Source organism: Vespula vulgaris, chromosome 9, assembly GCF_905475345.1.
Source record: "Vespula vulgaris chromosome 9, iyVesVulg1.1, whole genome shotgun sequence".
Lineage (NCBI taxonomy): Eukaryota > Metazoa > Arthropoda > Insecta > Hymenoptera > Vespidae > Vespula > Vespula vulgaris.
This window is the reverse complement of record NC_066594.1, coordinates 137,141-151,976: the sequence shown is the minus strand read 5'-3', so window position 1 is coordinate 151,976 and position 14,836 is coordinate 137,141. Positions and strand designations below refer to the sequence as shown.

General features: G+C 33.0%; 1 long non-coding RNA gene across 1 annotated transcript in view; it reads left to right on the top strand.

The window, feature by feature from the left end:
* Positions 1–773: 773 nt before the first annotated feature.
* LOC127066017 (uncharacterized) overlaps positions 774–14,836 on the top strand; it is a 30,307-nt gene continuing 16,244 nt past the window's right edge. Inside the window, exon 1 of the long non-coding RNA XR_007782254.1 lies at positions 774–1,999. This is a non-coding gene — a long non-coding RNA (uncharacterized LOC127066017). The remainder of the gene's footprint in view (positions 2,000–14,836) is intronic.

Genomic DNA, 14,836 nt, shown 5'->3' with positions numbered 1-14,836 from the left:
ATCCTTTGTCGTGAATGTGAGTGAGTCTGTGTGCATAAGTGTATCGTCCCTTGTTTCGATCCACTTTCCAAGGCTTTATTTAGAGTGAATGAATGTATGTGTGTACGTATGCTTGTAAGAGCCCAAGTCAGGCTTGGATTTACAAAGAAAAGGATAAAAGGGAAGGCGAACGTGATGATTGAAACAGGACAGCTTTAAGAAAGACGAAGCAACTAAGACGCGACTTAAAACGTTTTTCATTTTTCTGTCTAGTTTTTATTAATTTTCTTTAGTAAATTTTTTATTTTATTAAAATCACTGATACTACATATAATTCATACTGATCGATTTTTATCATTTTTTATTATGTAACTATGTGTGATTGTATAAGTTTAAAATTTGTTTTTTTTTTTGTTTTTTTCCATTGCTAAAAATATCTATAAAAATGTTTCCTCCAAAGGTATACCAAATTTTCGAAACATGGATTTTTAACAAAATTGAGTTTTAATACGTTTTAATGTTTTTGCCATGTTTTAACGATTTTGGACTATTGTGTGGCGTGAAAAATGTATTTTACATTTTATGCGAACAATATTCGACGTTTCGAATCTATTTTTGATGTTTAGACGACATTGTTAAAGTATTACATTCATATAAAACGATGTTACATCGTGAGGACGCAACTATAAGAGCGTGTTTAACTGCGTTTTTCGCATCTGACTAGTAACGGTATTATTCTCACGGAGAATCTAACCTCCGTTTCTTCTTAATAGTCAGTGTGATAGACCTATTGATCGCAGTAAATAAGGATGGTGGCACAAAATACCGACCGCGGTATTCTTGCAAATTGATAGAAGAATATAATTATTTTAAAGGATCTCATAGAGCTCGTGAAGTAGATGCGCGAGAAAGAATACTTTGTGAATAGAAGTTATAATACTACATTTAAAGTAAAGTAAGAGTTATAGTTGTTGTGAGTTTCGTGTTTTGTTGTGTTACGTTACTTGTTACTTGGCGGTTTCTGAAAGGGATATAATGTGCGGTAATGTTTAGTAAGACTATACTTTTGATGAGTTGAATTGAAAAGTTGTAGGTTGACTGACTTTTTGGAGTCTCTCGATCTATTCGCGAAAACAATAATGCGATTAGAAAAGGGAAATGGAAAGGAAAGAGTTTGAGTCAAAATCGAATATGGAAAGAGAAGGAACGATGCTTATTGGTGGAGGATGCGTTAGAATAATTTGTTGGGAATGTTTAAACAATTCCATGTGTGCCATTTTCTTCTGATGATAGTGTCGATTGGCAGACACCAAATGGGCACTTCAAAAATAGACATTAATCTTTGATTCTAAGATATTTATTTGTTGCCTAGCTCGACTTATTATTAAAAACTACGTGCTTAACTAAAATGCCTAAGCACGAACAAAGCTGGCAATGTGTTTTTTATCTATGTATTTTCTGAGCGAATATCCAACGAATTTCTAAGGGCAGATATTCTATATATTGATATATGGCCCTTAGGAGATAGTACTGGGACTTACTATGCACATGTGCATCAACATACTGGCTCCTTGAACGGTCGCGTTTAAAACAAAAGAGAAGAAAGACATTCATTGGAGATTTACTAAGATATAGTGTTTGATATGAAGTAGTGAATTAATGATTTATCGTACTATGCGTTCATTCATGTATGATAATTTGTGTGTATAATATGTATCTGTCTTGTATGAATAATTTATAAGTTAATGTGTGTTGCACTTATAAGATAATGAAATTATATATAATCAAGATATGTCTGCATTTAGCTGTTATCGGTAAGCAAAGGATAAGGGCCCTTGATGCTGCGTTTATAGATCTCAATAGCCGTTTGAACCGAGGCTACCCGAACGATGCCAGGATGTGTATCAATGATGCAACCTATCGACCAGTAGTGCGTTGTCCTCCTTAAGGAGCATGAGTGTGTCGATCTTAAGATCATTTGTTCCCCCTCGATGCCATTTCCTCCTCGCCGTCAGCTCATGTAAGTATTCCTTATACCAGCATTTTCAAAAATCTTATTTTAATTATTAGATGATGCTGTGCCAAAAGTCGTGCTACTGGCACTTGCGCTAATGTGCTTTAGGTACGCTCATTATTGAGCTTCTAATTAAGAAATACGCAAGAGTAAGGCAGGATAGATTATTGGGATCGATGGAAATTGGAGTGAGAGAGTGGGAGTTTAGCCTCTATTTCTGTTGTGTATATATGGAGTGCCTTATATGTCTGGATAGCTTCACCTACGACATGCACGAAATGTCGCTTGAAGGCCTTAATGGTAGCTTCTCAAAATTTGGCAAAGTGTGGAGATCGCGGTGGAATGAAATGCCACTACTTTCCTCTTTAAGAAACTGTTTCTTTTTCTAAATACCTTCACTGATTCTCAAAGTTCCTTTAGCTCATAATTAGTCTTAACGAAGGTCGTAGCATTGTGCGAGTATATAATATGTAAAATACCCTTCCTCTATGCGTAAAGAATTGTTTTAAGGATGCAATGAAGGCCTCGGTCATCAAATTGCTTGTTATCTCCAAATGAACCGCTCGTGTGGCGAGACAAATGAATACAGCCACATACACCTTTAACTTTTCTTGATTTCGATGAACTCTTTCTTTAATGTAAATTGGTTCGTAATAGTCGATGCCTAGAATGGAAAATAACTAATTGCAAGAAACCCTATGCCGCGGCATGTTATCCATTATGTGATTTGGAACTGTAGGATTTGTGTGACACATCATAAAATCATGAACGAGGGATCTTAAACTTCTTCGGCCATCTATTGGCCAATATCATTACCTTAATAAAGCTAGCATAGCTTAGTTTTTTAATGCTGGAATGATAATCGCTAAGAGGTGCATGATGGAGAATCAATGTTGTTACGTGATGATTAAGGAGTAGAGTCATAGGATGTCTTTGACTTTACGGTAAGTTTGATAGAGACAGCCTACCACCGACCCGAATTTGGATCTATGAACGGCTGTAAATTCGGGTAAATAGATTTTGCCATACTTTCAGTCAATTGCTTGAATTCATTGGCAAATGTTTCATTTCGCCTATCGCAGAAATACCGTTCCATTTTACGAGTGTTCAGCAAGAAAGTCCGTTGAGTTAGACTCAATAGCTAGGAAGTTTGTAACATTGCATAGTAACTTGGAGTCTTGTTATCAGCACTCTTAGGCGAAACGGCAAAATTATAAAAAACACGGAAGAGAGATACAAATACTCCTACTCCTGAATATGCGACAGTTAGAGGGCAGGGAGTGGGGGCTTCAAAACGATGCTCTGCAAATGATCTAACAGGGAGTGTTTATATCGAGGGTTACGTACGCGGCAGCAGGATGGCCTGATCTGTGCAGGATGAGGGATTACAAAATGTGCGCTGCAAAGTCGGGTTCTTATAGTGGTTATGTTAGTGTATCGCATGGTATCGACAGATATGTGTCCTTACTAGCGAACCCCCAATTGATCTTCAACTTCATAAACGCTTCATAAACGGGAATTTTACAGTGGAAGAAAAACAGGCACCTTGCATCGGAATCGGCACCAGGAATATGAACAACAAATTGCGATGCGAGAAGTCAGAAGAGGAAATCCGCGTTAGTGAAAAAGGCACATGAGGAAATTTTAGCGCTTTGGCAATAAAGATAGGAGCTGTCGGATAAAGGAAGACCGACATTCATTTTCTTCTTAGACGTTAGAGAGAGAATGAATGCCCGTTTTATCTCTTCAAACTACTATACACATAGTAACTTCAAACCCAAACTCGCATCATTGAGTCTTGCCACAGACCAGAAATGCGAGTGTGGTAAAGGGACACGGTTTAGTATTACTGTTCGATCTTTAAAGAGAGTTATTCTGGAAAGAAAACATAGCCCGAAATAGCCAGACATCTCGTTTCCTCGGCTGAAGTCTTCTGCCTCTTTGACGACTTTTCTAAAGAGATCCTTTCTATCAAGGGCGTTTAGTTTTCAGACCCTGTTTAGCCGAAATTATCGAAGTTTCTGGTGGTAGAGGTGAGCGTTTGTAACCCATTCTCGAACAGGGAAGGATTGAAGGGGTTCGTACGGCATTTCCTATTTTTTTCACTCTGCAACCTACAGTTCTATCCTCCCTTCCTATCCTACAAAAAGAGTGAGTGGTTCCCCGTGGATGCGGCCATTCGTTACTATGGGTACGTTAGCCATGGCAAAACTGCTCACCTTGTAAGAATTTTGGGTTTTTCTGAGTCCGTGCACTTAATAATGTCGAGGAATGGATGGTTCCGTAGCCAGTTTTGACGAGATAGCATAAGAGTCGGCACTCTACGGATGTTCTCCTTTAAAATAATTGTTATTATGAGCCCCGCAGATCGGTAAGTCAACTCGTATACGTGGAAAATTCAGCTGCTTGACCATTTTTTCTAATAAAATGCAACTGAGAACTGCTGTCTATTAGAACTCGACTATTATGGATAAGTTTTCCGTGCCTAAGTTGTACTACGGCCGTCGGTAACAGTTTACAACCATGTGCGGTAGCGGAAATACTCATGTTATTTGATGTTATAGAAACCGTCGGTGCAGCTTTCTTATGAAGTAAATAATAATGTAGGCACTTACGTCGTCTGCAAGACGATAAACTTGCACTTACTCACCCCATGATCTGCGTAAAGACAAATCTGGTGAAGTTTTAAATTTTTGACGAATCTGGGACGCTTGTTGGATAGTTGTTGTCTCGATTAGCTTGGCACCGGAAACTATAGTGGCTCGATTCACAAATGGCGCAAAGTATGCTTACGGTGGATGGCGTTCCGAGCTGAAGTTCGTGTTCATTTCTGCAGTTTCGATGGTTTGTTTGTGGATTTCGAAGTTCTGTATAGTCTCCATACTGATGATACATTGAGTTATTTTTTGTAACTGCATTACTTTGTATATACATTATAATCGGTTACACTCTTAAACGTGTATGCATAAGTAAATCGCAACTTCCATGCAAAAAACTACAAAATTGATCACGAGTGGGAAATCCATTAGATCTGAGGATCTTTGTATATGTTTCTTTTTCAAGTAATGAGACTAGGATATAAATGATCATCGTATCGTCTGACTGTAACGTGTGAGAAATGAATTGTATTGCTTGATTTGCTTCAGAATACGTTTCGCCAAGGCTCAAGTACTGTACTATATTTATGTACGAGGCTCTTTGTATTTTTGTTATTCGAATATCGCTCTTAAGTGTCGTTGCACTATTAAGCTTGGTTGATTATAAGAATCTTCTGGAATACTAAATTTATTCATTGTAAGAATAATTTTATTTTTTGTGTAAAAATCTATTGATTATTTATTTTTTGAAAGTATTTTAATAAATTAATATCAGACGTAACTCACATCCATTATTTTCTCGATATGACATAGCGTAACTGTACAAACATCATTCACACCATCACTTGAACTCATTGCAAAGTGTTGCAAGAATATACGTCATAGGTTCTGAACGTAATTTTTAATTTTTTTGTTGATCGAGCATTAATTCGAAAGAGAAAGAGTTCCTATATGAGATCATCCTTCCGATTTTTAAAACAGGTTTTCATTTGTGTGAAAATTACTTTTCAAAATTATTTATTTTTTAAATATGATTTTGTAAAGATAATAACATTTTTTTTTAATCCGATAAAATTGTTTCGTGGTAAAAATAAATCATCAAATCGAGAACTACATACATGACGTAAGCTCTTAAAGCGGACGTACAATACAATAAAATCGCTGTCGATACCGACGTCGGCAGCGATTTTGTTTTCGGCAACGATGTCGATAAAATTGATGAATATCCACCGATAAGATCGTTCTCGGCGTTGAACTTTCTGTCCAGTTATAAGGGGTTCGTTTCAAATCCAAGTCTGTTCTTCATCTCTCGATTCTTAAACTACCTTGCTTGTTTTATCTCACGATCATTCAATTCTATCAATAATAATCTCATACTTGAAATTGGTTAACATTTTATCCAGTAATTGCTATACTCAGGTTCTACACAATAAACCACTTACATCAAGTCTGTGTAGAGAAGAATAAAAGTACAAGCAATTATTCCGACAGATGAACTAGAAAACAAATGCATATCTCTTCATTCATTTATATGTAACTTCAATCATTGTTCTTCAATAACTTGGGAAAAATTAATTTATATACTCCTTTTGCAGACAATCTGTTTCTATTAAGAGTAAGTTCTAGGTATGGAAAATAAACGTTCAGACGTGACAGAATTTTCTTCTGTACAAAGATGTCGATAAACCAATTTTGTTTATTGTTCTTTTGTACATTGTATTTTACTGATACAGTTCCAATATTATACAGATCCAATATATATATAGATGATCGCAATTTTGAGCTGGCTCAAATAATTTTAAAGATCGATATTTTTAACCAATGTTAAAATTACTTTTAATATGGAGCTTATACTATGAGCCCGAATAAGGTGTGTTTTCTCTACATAACATTTGACTTCTCAATACAAATCTAAATAATATGCACCAACTAATTATGCTTATATAATGCATATTCGAAATATTAGTATAAATGTTCGGGTGTACGATTGTTGATCCGAAAATGATCTAAGAAATAAGCTTTTATTTTGTTCTTATTCGTGTTAAAATATATCGAATTTTTGACTGTGGATATATCCGAATCTCATCGATTATTAGTTTATATTGTAATAAGCACAATGTTGTTGTAATAATAACATTTTTTATTAATGATACAATTTTTGTTCTTTAATGCTCATTTCCATTATTTCAGTATGTTATTACTTAAAAACTTACGATTAGTGGTCATAAGTACATCGCGCTTCTAAAATATGCGTCGATTCTCGATTCGGGCAGAAGGCACTGGGGATAAAAAACTGTGTTTTTCTCTTGTAAGTAAATTCTCTTCCATTTTTTTTTTGATAAAAAGCGTTGCTTATCAACAATTTATTCTTGTGGTGTCTAAACAGTAAAATAACCTTAATGTTTTCAAGTAACTTATAAAAGACACTCTGTACTTGATACATGTACCTAGTAACATCTATTATGTTCGACATGCCATTTGCTGGTGCGTAAGCGTAATTTTTACGTTGCTTTCCGTGGTGTTAAACTCTTCAGTGAAGTTGGGTATTCAATGAGGGTATTGGCATTAATTAATCTAGAGAAACCTCCACGAATGGTTGATTTTGTTATTCGTTTCTTTTTCATTTCTCAAATGTTATTATTTACTTTGACGCGGGGATACCGACGCGCATGCAGAGCGGCATGTACACTTGGGAGAAGCGAAATCCACAAGTAAAAGTCTATTCAGCTTGTTTGATTTGTTATATACTGCGTAAATTTACATTTGACTTTGGCCGGGAATAATTGTTCATCAATTATAATGGCAGTTTCTGGTTTATAATACATTTGGTTATTTTCAACGAATTTATTCCATACTTCTGAAATTAATGCAAATTTATCTGTTTATAATCGTTGGCTTCTTTTATTTTTCTTATCAAAATAAATTATCCGAAGAATAATTTCGGCGAATTTATTTTTGTTCATTGTCTTTGAGAAAATCTTAAGTCCCCATTTTTTGAATCATTAATATGAAAGTTTTAAATTCTTTTCTTCATATGCCCCACGGGCATAGAAAATTGCTATAAATGCATTCTTTTCTGCTAACGATAGAGACAAGTCGTTATACAGAATTCAATGCTCTTCTATTTCGGATCAAGTTTTTATGTCTCATAATACTATTGCAGAATATCAAAGAAAATGTTGTTCTTATACTACCTTTTATGATATGTCATATGTTTTTATAAACAACTGATATTAACAACGATATTATTACGACCACGTAGTAATATAAAGAAAGTAAAAGAAGAATGAAAAAATTTAGCAAACATAACACATGTATCTGATAATTTTTATATAACGTATATGTACGAAGATATACTTAGTTTCCTAAAAATGTATCTGAATTACACGAAAATAATACAAGAAACTTCTAAGATTCAAGTTTACCTACGTTCCGTGAGGTCAAAATGACTCATCTCAGTATATGTAGGTATACTACATAAAACTTTACAATAAAAAGACAAGAAAAAAAATTGCTTTATATTATTAATTATTTACATATTTTAGGAAAATTCATAGAAATTTTTAGAAAAAGAATATTTATAAGAAGTGCCAAACAAGTCATTTTGACCAACCTCCTTTGGTAGATTAAATGTTAATAGAATGTTGCGATTGATAGCGGGTAAAAAATGGAATAAAAACAAGCGTATAATGAACTAGTGATATAATCATAAGACAGAAAGACAAGAAGGAACGACAACGGACGAAAACAAAAAAAGTTATTTTATTTTTGGCATTGTATCTCATTAATATTAGACGTATCTATCGGTAGGTGATGAAATATCGAAGTTATCAAGAAGAGAATTTGTTGAGAGTTTGCACAAGAAATCATCACATAAGATGACACGTTCTTTCTTTTCTTCTTATTGCAAATCACCATCATCATATGTATTTGTAGGATGTACGTGATGTATATTAAGTACATCAACGTCTTATCTTTGTTGTTATTATTATATTATATATTAGTATTATAATAATAGTTACAAGAGTAATAATATAAAGTGTAGAAGTAAAGAGTAATAATATAAACTTTTATTGGGCAAATCACGAATAGAAGTTCTATTTTATAATACGGAAATGAACTCTTGTTTTGATTTTTATGAGAATATTATATAATATATAAGTGTATAGGCAGAAAGACTAGCAAAAATGTTAATGGACGAAAACGTGAAGTGTAGTTGAAGTGAAACTTTTTGGGGCGCGATAGTTCGAGTTCGAAATGGTGTGAAACGAAAAGTGAGATACGGGAGTTCCCACTTTAACATATAGTGAATATGGTGATTATCCACAGTTGCTTTTCATATGGCGTATATTTGTGAGTTGGAATTTAAAAAGAAACGAAAGATTAGTTCCGGTTAATCCGTCCCTCATAGTCAGCTATAGCAAGACAAGTGCGTTCAACGTTTTTATTTCTTTCTGAATTCGTGTCTGTAGTCACAGTGAAGTAAGTTACACTCATTTTATCTAAACGCTTTTGTCGTATACGCTGTTCAATAATACGTTATATACTCTCGATTAGTGTTATAATTGTTATTGCGTAATTTTGTACTTAATGCTATATTAATTTTAAGTGATATTAATTATTATAATTAAAACAAAGCCGAAAAAACAAGTACCGAAAGTATAAAAGCATCCTGTGAAAAACGGTGTCCTCAAAAATGAAGGAATTTTGATTGCACCAAAAAACGTTGAAAGATGTATTTATGATACCAATTATTCAATTACCAATAATCGATAATATTGACAATGCAGCCAACTCATCTATAAATAACGAAGCATCTACTAGCACTTTACTAAGGCCAATTGTATCAATCATATCCTATAACCAGTTATATTATATTTTAATCAATCAAATATAAATTTCAAAGACAATAGCAACGCTCATCAAGAATTATGGAAAAATTTTTCAGGCAATTGGCTTTTCGTGATTCGATTTAGGATTGATTGTGGTTTAAAAATGATTTGAATAAAATTATCTGAAAATATCAGCAATTGCCGAATTTCCAGGAGTTAATTCGAATATGTTGTAGCATATAAATGTTATATTGAATTTCTAAATTGTGGACACATCCCTACACTCGTGACGTCGAATCTTCTTCAACTAAATTTAATATTAAGCGACTTATTTCTCAGCGCATAGCTTTTATGCAAATCGGACAATTTTAACACGTTCACGGACAATACGATACGCATTTTTGGACAAATCATAAAAGTGCAATGACTGTGATTAAATATAACGATTTCTACATACTTACATGGCACAAGAAATTAGGACATGGTGATCCGGATACTATAAAGTATTGGTGGAAATAAAGAACTGTGGATCAAAGAAGACATGCGAAATATTAAAGAAAAGAGAGCAAGGACCCCATTTCTAAAATATTTGAATAGAAAAACAAAGGAGATACTTGACTTGATACACTATTTATGCGAGCTAATGCAAACGATGGTATCAGTAAGAAAATAGTATGTACTCGTATTAAAGACTGCTCATTACCTTTCCTTCGAATCGTGTCTAATATCAGCGACAAGTGTATATCTTCTTTCGACAGTGAATCTCGTAGTGATTCGTGCTAGATACGATGTCGGTATGCATTTGTTCACGGTTTAGAGAATAACTAATATATTTGGTGTATATATATATATATATATATATATATATATATATATATATATATATATATAGTATAAATTTGAGATAAAAAACAAAATTTTGTTGAATGTTTTGATAAAAATTATTTATGAATATTTAAATATTATATTATTTTAATATAAATTAAAACTTGAGCTTATTTCCACACTATTTACGTGCTAGAACTATTTTTTTACATGGTTTCTCTTATGAGACTAGTTTACTCTATATTAATACTGCTTTCATTACTAATATAATATAATAAAAATTCTTTCGCTACGGGCAATTTCTCCGCCGCGGCACTCCCGCTGAACAAGCCGCCGCGGCAGAAATGTGCACGATGCTCCAAAAATATCAGCAGTGGCTGCATTTACGCCTCGTTACAACACGAGCTGCTATGATGGTATTTATTGAAAAAAAAAAAAAACTTTCCTCAAAACCAGGTATCTATAAGTTCAAAACATACTCACTTTTAATTGCACTTTAGAATCAAGTAAAATTACAGAATATAATAGTATGATGATAATTACTGTTATTAATGCTATTACGTGTGCTATTGTTCAAAACATGGTGTTACACATAGACTAACATCGCAAATCCGACACGGTATCACTGTTCGCTCTTCCTGTCATTTATTGAACATACAATACACTTTCGCAATGGGTTATTTCGTTTTGAATTTTCATTTGTGTAAAGTGAAGGAAAGTGTCTTCCAGTAAGATGAAGTAGATTGATTTCTACTGATTTATTTGAAATGTTATTGTTATTTCTTTCTAGATAATGATTTAAAAGTTGCCGAATTAACTGTAGGTGAAATTTTGCTATTGATATTTGTTTGCCAGTTTTTAATTTATATAAGCAATAAGCGTTCCAAATGTATATTTCTATTAAATGAAAAAAAATATTTTTTGTACCACTTCATATTTTTACGTTGTGAATGAACGTTACTGATAACCATGTCCGTTTTGTCCACAGTTTCCATTAATCGATTATAATCGACAACACACTTTGATTTTTTTATCATGCGATAGTGATGTTTTGTGTCAACAAATACTTCATTGTGAAAAATAGACAATATATAGACTTTCCTCTTGTCACACTATTTCATTGATAATAAAAGATTTGAAGAACGGAAACTCGTTTCACCCGTTTTTTAATTTATTTTGGATAATTGGCACGCCCTTTCGTCTTTTCCTTACTATTTCATAAGCATTAGTTCTATTTTTATTTAGAAGGATAAAAACGGCCTAACTTGTGTACCAATTATCCACGTACAATGTATGGTCTTTATGTAAATAAGATTTTATTAATTGCGTGACTATAGTCTCCGATTTGCTAATATTTTCTTTTTTGCAGTTTGCAGAACTCAATGCTCCATTATAAATTATAAAATCTTACACAAATCCGGATTGGGTAGGTATCACATAAAATAAACGATTTGATACCAAATTATTGTTTAAATGATAATCTTCTCTTATATAAGAGTAAACTCTCATCGATACGTAAATTTTCGGAAGGATAAAATACCTTTTGAAAACTTTATCTAAGCATATTACAAATTTTCCGTATTTTGTATAATTTGTCACTTTCTGTAGTCACTTTATTAGTATTAAAATGTAAGATTTTCAATAAACATAAAAATCGATCTCTACTCATAACGTCATTGCACCAGTATTCATAATATAACAATTTTTTTATTTCGCGACATTAATAATTTTATAGCGAGAAAGCAATAAATTTCTGGGAGAGAAGCGTTTTGGGAATTTATCTTATTAGCATCTCCATCAATTCTACTCCGTTAATCATTTGTCGTGCCAACAATGAAATTTATAAAATTTTCGAAGCAGAATAATTTGAAAAAATTCTCAAACTGATGCCGAATAACCAATTGATGTTTTTATCCCCGAATATTCGCAATGAAATTTATGAATATTCGATTGGAATAATTCGGTAGTCTATGTAATTTCTCTGCTGTCTTTTCCAGATTCAATTGAATTTTCTTCTTCAGATTCGAACGTATTGAATGTATTTTCTTTAATTCTTTTATTATTTATCTTACGTCCTTCTTGCGCCAAATTTAAATTTATTTGTTCATTTTATGATAGCTCTGAATAATTCTGATCTATATTAATCCGTCTTCCTGCCTTATTTTTCATTATTTTAAGGGGTGGGATAAAATCTATTAAAAATATTAAAAAATGTTAAATTTAAATAAAATAATAAATTTAATAAAATCTATTAAAAAATATTAAATTTAAATAAAGGTGAACAAATTTAAAAAATAATGAAGTATACCTTTGTATCTGTTGTTGGATACAAAGCGAATTATCTTTCTTTAATATGCACTAACTTTATTCGTTGCGAACATTCGGACGAGTGCAATCAAATTGTTATGGCGACTTTCATGATTGAGCAATCTCATGAGAAACGAATGACAAAAACAAGACTGATATCACAGTTCCAAAAAAGATACTCCATGTGCAATAACTCCAATCGCTCGTCATATGTACAATACGTGGCATCTTATGCAAAGCAACTATAATTGCCCGTAGTATATCAGTGGCATCTTATGTAAAGCAACTTTAGTCAACCATAAAATACGTCAATGGCATTTTATGGAGAACGACTTTAGTCGACCGTAGTACAAGCATGACCGTAGTCAATGGCATTTTATGAAGAGCGACTATAGTTATCCATAGTAATGAAAAGGATATGGTTAAGAACATATTTAAGTATCATGCACATTATTTACATTCGATATTATAATAGTAAAGTCAATAATTGCATATTTTTATTTGAAACCTAGGATTGATGGTTTTAAACACCTAGTGTTAAGATTTTCTAAAATAAGCGTCCATTCCCAAATCTGAATTTGTGAGTTTTACGAGAATAAACTATTTTCGACGGAAGACGCTCGTTATAAAAAATCATAAGCTTCTCTTCCGTTGTTTTATTAAAAAGAGATAATTTATTTTAATTTCATCGCTAACCATTATTTTTGATGTCCAAAGAATATAATAACACTGTCTTTGAGTAACGTGTAAAACATCTTTAACTCGGTATACGTACGTCTAGATTCATTATTTTCGGCATATCATTTGTCGGAGTATGAACGTAATTTGTTTATCTTGATTGGTGTCAAACCCTTCACTGTAGCTGGGTGTTTGACTTCAGTGAGACGTCAATTAGTAATTCTGAAGTAACCGGCAAAACGGTTGATTTTTTATTAATAATTAACCCATTACTTTCAATATTGGGCCTATACTCGATGGAGAATTGTTTAATTGCCAATAGCACTTTTTCAGTTCCACACCTGGTATTAGTACTTTCCTTGAAGCAGATATATCGAATACTCTACTAATTTTGAATAAGAAGTGGGCAGTCTGCTTTCGTATATTTCTTCTAAGTTGCTCATTTTCGACACTGTTCACATCATTTAAACTCATCATTTGATTGAGAAATCATTTGTCTACGAGTTTCGTGATTGACTTTGAAAGATCTCCTTCTTTCAACAATTTTGTAAATTAGTTTTTAGCATAAATTAAGTTCTCGTCTCATAAATATTTGAAGACAAACTGTGTTTAATCCGTGATCACCATCGATGGGTTGAATATGAAAATGAAATTTTTTCGCGGAACACGAGGTCACGAGTCGAAATCGAGCTTCGACTTCACGAATCACGAACTGGACTCTTTTCATTATATACATATTATAGAGTAAAGTTGGCTGTATTTTTATTTGACAATTCATTATTTATTTCACGATGCAACGTCTCTCTGGAATTCATACTAATAACAGTCCATTTTGCTACCTATAAATTTTGCAATATAGGAGAATAATTCACATTATTATCGACGTCACATGTAGAACTGGACGCGTTGACTAAATCGCGATAAATTACCAATTCTACTTCATAAACAATGCCAGTGCTTTGCGTTCTCTGTAAGTGGTCTCAAATTGGCTTTGTTTCATCGCTTTAGTATTACCCGCAATTTCTACATTTTCTATGATGGCCGAAAACATGGTAAGGCTCATTACAAATATCTTTCTGCAATTCCTCCACGTTACTATATAGTTATTTTTGCAATTCCTCCACGTTACTATATACTATGAAGTTGATTTTTGGCCCTTACGATGTTTAATTGCTGCCGTAACAGCAGTTCGTAAACGTTTTAAATTTCGCTGTATGATGGTAGGTATTCCACTATATGACGATACCGTAATTTTTATTTAAACAAAGAACCTCCAAACGGCTATTATAATTTCGTAATGTATAATTGTGAAATTGCTGTCCCCATTCCCGATCAATTTGATATATTTAAGACCATGAATATCGACGTTTCAGTATATCATAACGTTCCGAATAGCAACGTTTATCAACGTTTTAATGTACCATGTGTAAAACAATCCTCTATTATCGCGTTCTATTTCGCGATGTCGATTGATATAAACATTTTTTACAACATTGATTGAAGAGCGATTTACACACGATTTACCTGTCGCAAAAAGAATCATATTTATTTTGAATCTCAATATATAAAATCTTTTGCTTACGAAACCGACGTTTGTGGTAATA